Raw genomic sequence first — 14,636 nt, 5'->3', positions numbered from 1 at the left:
AGTTTGATAGTTTCGACGCAATATTGAGATTAGGACAAAAAACAAATTATAGACTTTTTCTCAATAATATTAAGCGTTTCAATTTTCACGATATTTTTTTTTAATTTTTTTGTTCCAGGGAACTATAAATATGTATTTTTCCTTCCGAAATTTTGGAATAAAAATGCCACTTTTAAAACTTGTTACAAAACATAACATAGGAAACTGAAACTACGTTAACTTTTTCATTTTTTTGACGTTTGTAGACGTTAAAGTAAATATTGAACAGCATAATGATTTTGGTAGTAGTTGACCGAGAATAACAACTAGCCAGAAAATTGTGAGCTCGAAAAGTATCGAAGTTTTGAACTCGATATTAAATTCGGCTAAAGGCTTTTAAATTCGGCGGTCGATTTTCGATGATAAGATATTACTTCAAGGGCAATTTTGGGGCCAGTAAGGCGCCGCGCCGCATGTCTAAACCAATATAGAATTTCCGCTTTAAAACTGCATTCCCTTCTTCAAAAACAGCCATGTATTTTCGTTACATTCAATATAAAATTCAGCGCAGATGCATATCTCTTGCTGCCACGTTAATTCAGCCCAGAAAATTACTTAAATACCCCAGTTATTGCAATTATTAACGCAGAGTCTTATGCACAGGGTGACCCCCCTACTTTTTTCTACATATTTAAACATGTTAATTTGTCTTTTTCACAAAGTAACGAGTGCATAAATCCCCATTCCAAATTGGCAGCCCCACGGCGAACCTTCAATGACTTTTCCGTTTTCCATCATTGCCTACTAGTCACTATTCAGCTAACTTGTTTCTTAATGCGAAGAAATTATAAATTATAAATTTGTAATGACAGGGATCATCACCAAATCACCAAATTAGAGTCACAATAATTTATATACAATAAAGTTTTGAGAATGGAAGTAATGTGACAGTGGGTATTTGCTATAAAGCTCATAAATTAATAAAAACAATATTTACTCCATCAGAAAATAAAATTCCTTTTAAAAATAAGTTAAATGTATATTGCACACAAACAATCCAATTTTTGGAGAATAGTAGCAATCGGCATAAATATACTAAAAACTCATCAAAACCATGATTTTAATTTTTAAGGAATTAAAATTTTAACACAAGATAATAATTATCAAAAATTAGTAATAAAAAATGTGATACATAATAAAAAATAAATAAATGCCGAAATGCCTAAATTACAATACAAATGGTGTTCAAAATAAACCACCAATTAAATAAACTCTTAATAAACATAAACTTTAAAGCCTAAATATTAATGTCAATTATTTCATATTTGTACTTTTGAATTAATTCAAAATATCACTAAGGTATGTTAAATATTGTTATATAATGTGTTTATTTGTTGAATATTTCTATATACTTTAGATTCTTGATAAAAACCCACATTGTGTTCGAAATATTGAATAAAATTTTAAAAAATTTAAAGAATTTTTGCTATTACTGAACAATCTCAATCCACTGCACAACTGTACTTTAATAATTATACATGATTTATTTATTTTATTTATTTGTTTGCATTTTGGGACAAAAGCAGATTAAACGCACAATAGTGTCCTTTTACGAACTACAATAGAAGTACGTAATAATATGCAAAGCTAAGTTAACAACACAAAAAAGGGAAAAAGAAAAATAAATATATGTATAGAAAATAAATAATTAAAAACGATGAAGTAAGTTCAGAATAAACAGGAAAGTACAAAAAATAATATTTCAAATTCAAAAGTGCAGCAAATCCACCAAACTTATAATAAAAAAAACTAGAATTATTCTATTTATTTATTTATTTATTTTGTAGTGCACTTTAATACGTGCTTTAAGGAATCGTACGAGATTATGAACAAGTCCTGATGTAAGCGGTGAAAGTTTATAATACATTCTTTCTTTGTAAGAGAGAAATTTCAAAAATTATTAAATTATTATTATTATTATTATTATTATTATTATTATTTTCAAAAAATATTAGCTTTTCGTCCAATATCATCCCCAAAATCCCTCACTTGAGATAGTAATTATCAGCATAAAAAGAGTACTAATTGGGGAATTCTGCATTGGCAGAGGAAACTGGACATAAAGCGTTACGACTCCAACTATATTGCGATGGAGTGTTAATAAAATTAAGTTTATTTATTTATCATATATATTATCATATATGAGAGTGGATAGTTATCAAATAGGTATGAGTAATGTTTCAAAGTTTGTATTATTAATATTTTGCATTTCATTAAAGTAAGAAAACGTCATTTATTATTATTCTCTTCCTTCCTCAGGGCAATGCACTAAGTTTTTCTACGTCGCTCATGTACAGCATATTTATTTGTAATCCCTTTTCTATAAAAGGGACCAAGGATCGTGCATTTTTCTGTGAAAGCGATATATATATATATATATATATATATATATATATATATATATATATATATATGACAATGACGAGAAAAAAATCATAAAAGGTTTGAATTAATGCGAAGAATTCTATCATTAGTATTTTTTTATCCTGACCTTAATACTAAGTGAAAACCGTCAACAATTGAGGTAAAAATATTTGTCTGAATTTATTTTTGTAATTAAAATTAAAATTTTCATCACAATTTCCAAGAAATTAATAAGTTTTAATTGAATTTTTTCATATTGAAAGTATCTCACAAGCAACTCAATATATAAAAAAGAAGAGAATTTATTTTGAAAAGAAGTTTAATGCTTTGCAAGAAAGCTTAATTAATATTTTTTGTCTATATTAGTCTACATTAACAAATATAATATTATAGCACTGTGTAAAATATTATAAATAAATAATTTTCATTGGTTAAATAACATATCTGTTATTTTGAAAATTATTTTTAGTGGATGATATTGATGTAGAATACGAATTTGATTCAATTACGTGGAAAAAAATTTGTGTACAACGAAAAAAAAACAAGGTTTTCATTGTTCCTTTAATCGTGAATAAGGTTCAAAAAATAAAATTATAAAATGTATTAAGAGATCGTTTTTGTAGAGAATTGTATTAAAACGATAAATTGAAAACCAAAAAAAAAATTAATGCTTAAAGCTTGATTTAATGGAAACGACTCATCAAATGAACATTTTCAATCAATACTTTCTTATAGAGGACCAAAAAAACCAACCTTATAAATGAAAATTGATAAATTGGATTAATATAAAGGTCTCAAGCTTTCACGATATTTTCTTCCATTCTTTGAATGATTTTATCGATATACTGATCATAAAACATTATACTAATTTTTTTTTGGCACAGTTTACTATAGAGTAACGATATATATCACTAACTGAAAAACAGTAATTATCCGGATAACTGTTTTGCACAGGCTGTTTGTTTTATAATGTTTTCGTCAGTTGTATTGAATAGGCAACGTGTCACCCTTTTGTCTCAGTTTTGATTAACATAGCTAACGAATGTGAACAATGATTTTCTTTTGGAGTAATGCACCTAATATAAAGTGAACTTGTAAAAGAAAAGAGAAAGTTCCTTACATTGTTTTACTTGCATTATTATTCAAATGCAAAATATCCAGAATCATCCCTTATAGAAACGCATACCCAATCGTAAATGGATTACGGTGCATTTATGTAGACTGACCTTTGCACCGGTCCATAAATCTATACAACATTATTACGATATATGGCCGATGGCGGTTATATAATTCTCAACGAGGAACGAATGCATTGCGTTCCGTTGCCCAATATTCCGACGAATATTTATTTAAAATAGGGTTAAAATTTACCTATGAATGCATTAGTTTTCGGGGAGACTTATGGAATGCCACAAAACTGGATAAATTATGTTGGGATGTATGTTCTGAAGTTCCTAATTTTCCATTCAATTTTTATAATCATGGACGGTTCTTCTATCGTTTATTGTTGATATCAGTATTGCATGGTTTACCATAAGTGCTCAAGGGTACCGATATAGGTTTTTTTCTGTCTGTTGTGAATCACAATTCACACATTTTGGAGAACACTTGCACACGATTTTTGACAAATATAGTGCTCGCAATTAAATTTTGGGATAATACAAGGAAACAGTGAGCTTAAACCTGTTATACAATCCTTCACAACTCAACTAACTATTCTGCATCAGCATACTCAAACAACCTGCTCATTATAGTGTAATTAATGTTTCATTATTTATACATTTTTCAAAGAAACATCCACAGGCTACTGTAATACTATTTACAAATCTTCTGGATTCCTTCTTCGTCCGTTGTTGATAAATAGAATCTTGCGGACTTTTCTCCATTCATCTTCTTGGCTTCTTCAGAGCTTAACTGAAACCGGCTCACATTCTACCTGCTTATATATTGTTTGATTGGGCGGAACTAAAGGAAAGGCATGAACATTGCCTTGAATGACTGATTCGGGTATTGGTGAAATGTTCAATTCATCAACAATCGAGGAATTTAAATTATTCATTTGTTAAATATTCATAGAAAACGCGTAAGAACATGGAACTGATAAGAGAAACTACAAAACCCATTATGTATCTTTCGCGAACTTTAACAGAATCTAAGAGAGAGCGGCGAATACGGTATTAATCTAAAAGGATTCGTTAATGGTTTTAGGGCCCGTTCCGACGAAAATAGGGCTTTTAGTGGAAGCTGAAAATGAACGAGTGTCGTTATGATTGTTTTCGCCAATTTGAGCTAATGCATTTTTAGTGACTTTTTTGGTCTCGAAATTTCAATTGCTTTAGGAGAGCTGCACAAAGTGCAAATTATCATTACCATTCGAAGAGGCATTTAGAGAAAAATAAATTTCAAGGGCGTTCTATAAATCAACTGATTAGGCCTATTAGCCTATCTAGTCTATGAATAATGGCATTGATCTCTATCCCTATCCGCTATCTTTTTCAAAGAAATAGGCTAGTGTAGTAATATTTACAAAGGGTCTGGATTGACCGTGCTTTGTTAATTGATGAATCAGATTTACTGAAGTTTCGCGAATATTCCTCTTGGCTTCTTCAGAGCTTGTTTGACGGAAGCAGAGAGCGATTTCTATGAATTATTTTTTTTTCTTTCCTTTGATAAAAGAATTGATTATATGGAACAATTGTGGGTCGAATAAGCTTTGAGGTTCGTTTTCACTGCTGATGAGTTTAGTTGCAGCAATTTTAAGGCTCTTTCATGTTCTTGTAGTCTATATATCTCAGCCTGCCTCATTGGATAATTATATTGCTTTCATATCAAAATCTATCCATAGATATGATAGCGATTTCAATTTCTTGCATTTTTTAATTTTACCTACTTAAATTGGGAGATTGCAGAGATGTAAATTGCGATATGAATGCATGTTTAGTTGACTATGAAAAGAGTGAAACATGAGAAAATGATGGTCATACTTAAGGAATCCGGGATTAACGCCAAAGACCTCAGAATAATTGAAAACCTCTACTGGAACCAGACGGCAAACCTAAGAATAGAAGGAAAACATATAGAACACGTCAAAATTATGAGAGGTGTGCGACAGGGATGTATACTATATTTAACGAAGCCCTGTATGATATGGAAAAAGGCATATTTCTAAATGGACTCCGATTAAACAACATAAGGTATGCAGACGATACAATTGTATTTGCCGACAACTTAAAGGATCTGCAAACCTTAATGGACAGGATCACCCATCACAGTCAACAGTATGGCCTTAACATCAATGTCAAGAAGACAAAAATGGTGATAATAAGTAACAATAAGATAACAGGAAGACAACTCTAAATAAACCAGATTCCCATAGAAAGAGTAAAACAGTGCAACTATCTTGGTACTATTATAAATGAAGAATGGACCAACAACAACAATCAAGAAATCGGAGCACGCATTGCAAAAGCTAAGTCCACATTCATCCTTTAAGAGCCACAACTTATCTCTTGAGACCGAAATAAGAATGTTGCGTTGCTACGTCTTTTCCATCCTCTTTTATGGTGTATAATCATGCACCGTATATGAAGATATGTGTAGCAAGTTCGAAGCGTTCGAGATGTGGCTATACAGGCGAATATTAAAAATCCCGTAGACTGATCGTGTTACTAATGAAGAAGTATTTCGACGAATGAAAAAAGATCGTGAAATAATCAACACCATCAAAATACGCAAGCTACAGTACTTCGGCCACATAATGAGAAACGAACCAAGATACACCGTGCTTCAATCCATCTTGCAGGGAAAAATTTTTGGAAAAAGAGGCCCAGGAAGAAGACGAACGTCCTGGATGAAGAATCTCAGGTCCTGGTTTAATAATACAACACCACAACTTTTCCGTATTGCTGCTGACAAGATCAAAATTGCCGTGATGATCGCCAACATCCGTAACAGATAGGCACTTTAAGAAGAAGACTGTGTCAACGATGCTTCTGCTTTTGCGGCCTCTGGTGCGGCGGAACATTATACTTCCCAACATTTTCTGTAGCTAAATATGTTTAATTAAAGGGAAAATTGGTAGCTTGGCTTAAAACGATATCCTAAATTCTGATTTGATCGACCAGGACGTGTGCCTGTCTTTTATAATTATTCCATTATACCAGACATTATCCAATATCACCAAATACCCACTATCATAATAAACATGACTGAGTTTCCCATTTGCATGACAAAGAGAATGTTAGGAGAAAATGGAAAAAATTTAGAAATGTTAATTACTACAATCTATTTTCGCTATTACGGAAAGATTTTAAAAAAGTAAAGAAACTAAAAACTGAACGTAGCTGATAAAAAAATACAAAATCATTACCCTCCAAAGTAAGCTGCAGCCTTGCATTTCATTCAATTACTCCAATAAGAGGGATCTACAATTTTCCCGAGATATCTGTACTTGCTTGAGATAAAAAAAATCAACGCCTTACACTGCGTCCGAATATCAATTTTAATAAATGTTTAGCCCAGGTTTCATTGTCTCGCTCATGTCATTTTGCCAAAGTCTTTGAAGCCAAAACTATTTACACACAATTATTTTTCATGATAAAAATGACACAGATGTAAATCAACATCGATTTCGTACTGTACTTCATACTTTCTATCCAAAATATTCATTTTTTGTATGCACAATGGCTTGCACACTTCTGTATGCACGGTAACCAATAGAACTCAGTTTGCTTTTTGGAGTTCCTCATAGAGAACTTTACTTTTGAAACACGGAGAAATTGCTCAGAGAAATTTTTGTGTATAAAATTGTGAACAATTTTATGAAACCTTCCTAAGCAATTATCTTTTAACGCTAGTCCTTATTAAGTGCGGATTAGGAAAACATTTTCTATAGACAGATCCAGATCTAGCTATTTAAAAGCTGTGTTTTCCTAAACAGCGAAGAAACGGACTTATTCAACGTAAGCCTAAATTTGTTTAAAAGAAACATATTTAATAGTCTTTTAATACTGTCTGGTAGGTTAGGAAATATCTAGTCAAATTTCTTTTTATTCACGACTATGTAATCTTACATACTTAATATGAGTTATCCTGTAATTGGACAGCCTCGTCTGCCTGTTGCATAAGCAGTGGGCTTTTAAATAAAATAAAATAATTCAATGGTTAAACCTGTGTTATGGTGTATATAATTTAAATCGTTAAAAAAAATCGAAGAAATGCTTGACCATGAGACCAAGTGGCAAAAGTACCATCAGTATACCGTCTGATGTTTTGGTTTTAACGTCTGTTCCTGGGATTTATTCATTTCAAACAACAAACAATATAACTAGGTACAGATTACAATGCAAACTAGTTTGGTTTGGTTACCCTTCCAAGGGCCTCTCAATACGTATCGGTAAGTTCACATTTTGAAAACCTCGTTTGTATTGAGATGAGGAAGGATAGAGGAAAACCTAGTCGCTGGTTATTTCATAATTAAGCTTGGGTAACGTAGTGCTCAGTAAAGGTAACATTTTGCATCATTAATAGTCTATAAAAAATGATCATGTGAACCAAAATTTTGTTACTCTAACGACAGGCTTACCAATGAATTGTTTAACTCTGTTTATGTTCAGGAAATGGAAGTCTTCTAGGCGATAACTTCATTAACATAGCTACGATTAATTTATGTTTAGCTTTTTTATTGCCATACATGGAAAGTTGGGAAAGTAATTTTCCTCGCCAAAGTTTCGAATTCTGTAACTTTCAATAACATTCGACCAATTAGCAAGGTACCTACTTTTTCCAGAAACTTTTAAACCGAGAAATTGATAAGCATTTGAAAAAAAAAGATATTACCTCAAAACCAGCCTACCAGCCTATAAAGGTTATCATACTTGCAAGACATAACTGCGGAGCATAACAGACGGTATTATTAATGCAATCGAAGAGGGAATTATTACAGTTCTTACATTGCTAGACTACACAAAGGCTTTTGCTGCTCTAAATAATCGTTTACTAATCTCGATCAGGCTATAGATATTCTGTCAAGGTGTCTTAAAAATACAATGCAAGCCTCAAGTTATTATTATTATTATTAGCATTATTTTATTAGTATTTATGGTTTATCAGAAATTATATTTCCACATTAAGCGCACCCTTTATAAACGAATTTCAGCAAAATGTAATTACTCAATCTTAATTGTGCGATAATTCTTAAAATTAGTTACTCATAGAATATTTCCTATTTATACCCCAAATTTTTCATTTGCTTTTTAACCATATTATCACTTTTTTGCAGATGATACATAGAGAGATATTTCGTTTAAACAGCAGTAGTAGCAAGAAACTGTAATTTGTGTCCAACAGAGAAATTTTCCGTAAAACATTGTTCAAATCTTAACAGCAGCAAATCCGCTGGAATTATTTTTGGTAGTAAGGCAAATAGAGAATTTTTCAGAGCTAATTTTTCTCGCCGAATTAGAATTGGTAATAATTTTATTGAATTTAAATCTTTTATTAAATAATAGCACACAGCAGATAGTGAACGCATGCAAAAAAAACAAAATTCCTGTCTCCTACTAATACATAAAATAAGAAAGTCTCAGGGAATTAGTCATAAAATTAAGGAAACTTGTTAGCTCTCTGTCTAACATTCACTTTGTTTGTACCAAGAAATTGTTAATTCGGGATCTCCACCTTTTTATATAAGTTTTAGAACTGATGTCGACAATTTTAATATTCGACACAAATTCGTCCAAATTTACATTTTACAATAACAAACTCCAATAATACATATACTCAATTCCCAAGCTGGTTTTGATATTGATTTAAAATACATCCTTTTTTAGGTAAAACCTAAATTACTATCCGACTCTGTCATATCATATCATAAATCGCCATAATTTTTCCAGATGACTAAAAAGCAAAATGTTATAAGATGAGATTTATAAAATGTTTATAAGATATGTTTTTTTTATATAAATATATAAATTTCCCATAATTTATGGCTGTTCTCCTTCATAAATAATATTATTTGGTGTCTAGTAAATAAGTCAACTCCAAGGTTAGCTGACCAGACATCAAGAGAACTAATATCTTGACGTTGACTGGCTAAACTCGCGTATAGCTTTAACCGGAACAACAAAAAAATGGATGTATTATTGTAGGAGACCTATTGAAGCAATCACAACCTATCAATAATAAAAATGAGTGGCTTTAAATTCCAAAACATAATCTTGCCACAATATGCAACTATACAAACTAACACTACAGCATCTATCCTGGATCACATAATAACAAATAAAGATTTAAAATGCACAATCAAACTGAAGGACAGCGACATATCGGATCACAAAGTATTGAACGTAGAATTGAAGAAAGCGGTAATTATAAAGTAGAAGGAAAAATTAGAAAGAAGTTACCTAAATGAAGATAAGTGGCTCAAGAGTGTACAAGAAAAAATGCAGCAAAATGAACCAAAAATGTTTCAACAGCTAGCTGAAACAATAACAACCACCAAGAAATCCTTTACAAAAATATACATAGTGAAAATAAAACAAAATAATTACTGGATAACTAAAGAATATCTAACCAAACTTAAGGAAAAAGAAACGATATACGTTAGATGGAAAAAAATTAACAACGAATACTGTAAAAACGAATATGAAAAAGCAAGAAATGAATTAAATAGCTTAAGAACAACGCTCCAGAACAATATGCTGCAAAGAAGTTTAATGAGGCAAAAGAGAACTCTAAGAATATCTGGAAGATTTTAAAGGAAATAACACCAAGGAAAACAAAACCAAAAAAGTACATCAAATAATTAATGCAACTGGACAACCGACTAAAGACGATAAAGAAATAGCTAAAGAAGTTAATATACACTTTTCAAAAATTGGAAAAACTTTAGTCAGCAAAATAAAACAAAATTCCAATACCAATTTTGAAGAACGAGAAGTTGTGGCTAGCATATTTTTGGAACCAACAACGATCCTAGAAATAAACGAAACGATTAACTCATTGAAAAATATTTGTGCCCCAGGCATCGATGGTATGACAAAAAAAGATCTGCAGGCACTAATCAATATCATTGGACAAAAAATGGTAGAACTTACTAATAATGTCCTGCAAACTGGTAACTACTCTGAAGAACTGAAAGTGGCTAAAATCATCCCGATATACAAAAAAGCAGCGCACGACGAAATGAATAATTACAGGTCAGTCTCCCTACTCAGCACTTTGTCCAAGGTACTGGAAAAAATGATTAAGGCAAGATTCCAAAGTAAAAGTAGTACACAAGGAGCGGTTGTTGATATGCTGGAGTTTATGACGAATGAATTTGATAATAGCAAATATGTAATAACAGTGTTTGTCGATCTTCAAAAGGCGTTCGGATGTACAAAGCCTAAAATATGCAAACTTAAAAGCAAAGCTTAAAGCACTAGGGTGATAGTGCGGAACAGTTTGAAGAACTTAAAGATTTACAGCAATATTTTGATTGGCTGTGCTATAACACACTTTCCTTAAACGCCTAAAAAATAGTTTATATTATTATATTAATTATTAATTTATTATTATATTAAAACAGGCAGAAAAAGCACGTTGTAACCTAAATATAAAAATAATTGAAGCGGCACTCAAAGAGTGTGTGAATATAAATACCTAGGGCAAACTATCTCTCTATCTCACTTGGGATAAATATATGGCGACTGCAATTGACAAAACTGTACCAATGCAGGGTGCAATAAAAAGATTTACGCATTAACTCAACCAAAATACCAATCAGCTGCTTTATAATAGCTTCATAGAGCCACAGCTGATATACTTGTTAACATGCTGGGGAAACACCAACATAGCACAGCTAAATGAATTACAAAAATTACAAAATAACGCACTTAAAGTAATATTTCTAGTGAACTTTAATATATCTAGTTAAGAAATCTACACAAACCTACCATATTTAAAAACATGTGAACTTAAGATACCAGAACAAACAAAATTAATTTACTTAATTCAAAACAAACTGATTAAAACAAATGTGAAACTGACTGGAAATGGACAGTGTTACAGCTACAGCTCAAGAAACAATGATAAGTTAAGTAATATATACGCAAGGACCAAAAAGAAACAAGACTCGCCAATATACGCATTCAAGTGTTTAATAAAATTCCACAAACTCTATTATAGGGCACCACCAAGAAAATGTGTCATAACCGTAAACACTTTATAAGAAAAAATAGAATGTAAACTTATATTAACAAACTATTATATTTAATTTTACCAGAATATTATTGTTATTAAAAAAATATATAATATTCTGTGCTGGCACGATTTGCGACAATTCCTCATTCAACATCGCCAACGTATGTGACTATTGAATAAATAGTTTGAATAAAACGCAGAACTTCATCATGTCACGTCCGCCTTTGCTCGAAATCTATATGGGTTAGATTTGTAAAAACGCCATGGACCATTCGTGATCTATCTCAGGAAGAGGATGCGTCTGACACCGAGTCGCGACCTTCCCCAAAGCAGCCGGAAATTCCTGGTCACACATTACATCGAAATATCCCCTAAGCTATATTGGATTTCAAACAAATTTTAAGTGGACTAGGGCAAGGTTTTGTATTCAATATTACGGCCAAGTCGATTTGCTTTTGTGCTATTTGAACCTCAAATTCTATTTGCGATGTCCACGGGGAACTTATTGCGCCACATTCCACATTAAAATATTAATCAGCTCTACTTTCGAATGAATTTATACACACAAGTTTATGAACTGAAATATAACAAGATTGCTTTCGAAAAATCGTCGGTGGGCGGGGTAAGTTCGTAGCAGCGAAGCAGCATCGTATTTCAAAAAGCAGTCGCTTTGCGGATTATTGTCAAAAAAGGGACGCATGGTTTTTTTTATTGTGCTCCTGCGGACCGCTATGGAACGTTCGCATCGATGCATTTTATTGTGCATACATCCTGTATAAATCGTCTTGCAGGTATCGCCGAACTTTAAAGAAACGACAAACCTTGATAAATATAAAAAATTGTACAAATAATAACAATTTCTAATGATATTTTTCCAAGTTTCTCGCGCACCCTGTATGATAGATGAAACCTGAAACTCTCTCTCGATACAATTTACGATACTCCATAAACAAAATTATAGTTCTTCATTTATGGCAAATAATTTACTCACAAAAACGGCAATTTTCAGTGATTTTTCTGATTTTTGGACCATAATCGACACACCCTGACATAATCGAAAACATTTCGGAAATCGAGGTTATAACCCTGGATCTCCGACGTTTCCTGCTCCAGGATTTTTTTTCAAGAAAAAAATTTTTTTTCTGAAACTATGCAGTACACCGTAATAGCAAATGACGTCATGGTGAATAGACTGAGCCAGAGGAATAGTAATTTTCATATGGATTTTTTCAAATATCTCGGGCAGCGTGTGTGATGACAAAAACCGTAAATACAGAAATTGTAGGTCTTCTCGTTAAATTTGATTAACGATTAGTAATTTACTCCCGAAAAGAACAATTTTCAAGATCTTTTAGATTTTTCTCCATAACTAAAACACCCTGCATATAATCGAAAAAATGCCAACTTAACCAAACAAAAAACTTTTTTTTTTAAATACTTACCGAAATTTGATTGCACTCAATTTCTACTGTTTAATTGTGGACACAGACTTTTACTTCTCTGCTAAATTTAAAGTTGATATCTGCAAATTTAGAACACTTAACACATTTCTTATATAGCACGGAATATCATGAACACCCTGTACAATAGGTGAAAACCTTAAATACAAAAGTTTTAATTGTCTATACGGGCTATATCGTAATGTAAAAGAAAGTGACCACTGAATCATAGTCTTTCAGTTATAGCCAATTTTCAATAATAGGGGGTTCCATTTTCAGCTTTTTTGAGTTTACGGCGCACCCTGTACGTTTTTAAAAAATTCTCAAGAATAAAAGTTTATGGAGCAGTATCCTTTACATCTCCTTGTTCAAGAATTTTTTCTGCCTCGTCAACGGTTTTTGAAAAATGATCTTTCTCGTAAACATAAGCGATTTTTTAAAATACTTCCCGACGCCCCATTTTCAATAGGTTTCGTCACGGAGCAAAGCTGCATATATGTGGTGCCAAATATGAAGTCGACTGCTTCAAATTTCTGACGCTTATCATATTTCATAGCAATATCCAAAAAAACAGTAGAAAATCGTGAAAAAAGATGAATGCCGGCGTCAGATCGAGGCCATTTCCTACAAACTTATATATCTCGTAGAAAGTTAAAAAGGAGGTAATTCTCAATTTCGTAGCCCAAACGGTTACATTTCGAAAAAATGTAGCCAGAAAGTTTTCGAAATTTTTGCGTTTTAGTAATTCATTCAAAAATTATAAATGTTTGATAAGGAACATAACTTTTCAAGGATACAGGTAACGTAGTGGAATTACGGTATACATGGTGGTCGTAATTGTAGTATTTTAAAAGGAAAACCCCACTTCTGAACTAGAACTTCGACTTACATGTCCAGGGCTCGATTCTGGAGAAATATTTAATGGTTAAAAAGCATAGCGATATCATCATTACCAACTGAGATGCTTGTCAATTTTCTGTCCTTTTGAAAATTGCCAATAACTTTTTTATTTATGAAAATTTTAGAATCATTGCATTTGCTGTGGTGTACTCAGATTTTCTATTCTATCCTTAAACATAAGATCTTTTAATCTCCCTCATAAAAAAAAACTAGAGTTAGATCACACTATCTCGCAGGCCTCAGAGTGAGGCCTCTAGTTCCAATCCAACATTTTCGGTTAGGTCTCTCTAACGCTTACAATCCATGCTGATAATAAATACGTCTTCTAAGAATCAATGGTAGGTCTTCCGAAAATGCTTCCAAACTATTTATATACTCATCCGCTGTCAGATTTTAATTAAGAAAAAAAAATTAACAAAAATCTACCCCGAAAAATTCCCACCCATACATTGAATCCAAATCGGCATTGCCGATTTTGATACACCACAGCATGAGGATTTTCTGTACTCCAGCGATACGAATTGTATCTGTTAAATATTCCGGAATAGTCAATTATTCCGGAACAGTCAATTCTCGCTTCACCACTCCAAACAATGGACAATGGAATTTCCCATAAACCAGTTGCGAAATTGTATTCTACCGTCATCCCCTTCATGTAATTGGAGGACTTTTGTGGCACAATATGGCATGGATTTATGTTTTTTAAAGTAG

General features: G+C 32.1%; 1 protein-coding gene across 1 annotated transcript in view; it reads left to right on the top strand.

Annotated features, from left to right (window-relative positions):
• The window catches only part of LOC132700385 (neuropeptide SIFamide receptor-like), a 419,618-nt gene that overhangs the window by 246,698 nt on the left and 158,284 nt on the right, over nt 1-14,636 (top strand). The gene's annotated exons all lie outside the window — the stretch shown is intronic.

The sequence above is a fragment of the Cylas formicarius genome, unplaced genomic scaffold (genome assembly GCF_029955315.1).
Source record: "Cylas formicarius isolate icCylForm1 unplaced genomic scaffold, icCylForm1.1 PGA_scaffold_4__25_contigs__length_36172078, whole genome shotgun sequence".
Classification (NCBI taxonomy): Eukaryota; Metazoa; Arthropoda; class Insecta; order Coleoptera; family Brentidae; genus Cylas; species Cylas formicarius.
The sequence above is the reverse complement of the archived record's forward strand: the minus strand, read 5'-3'. Positions and strand labels throughout refer to the sequence as shown.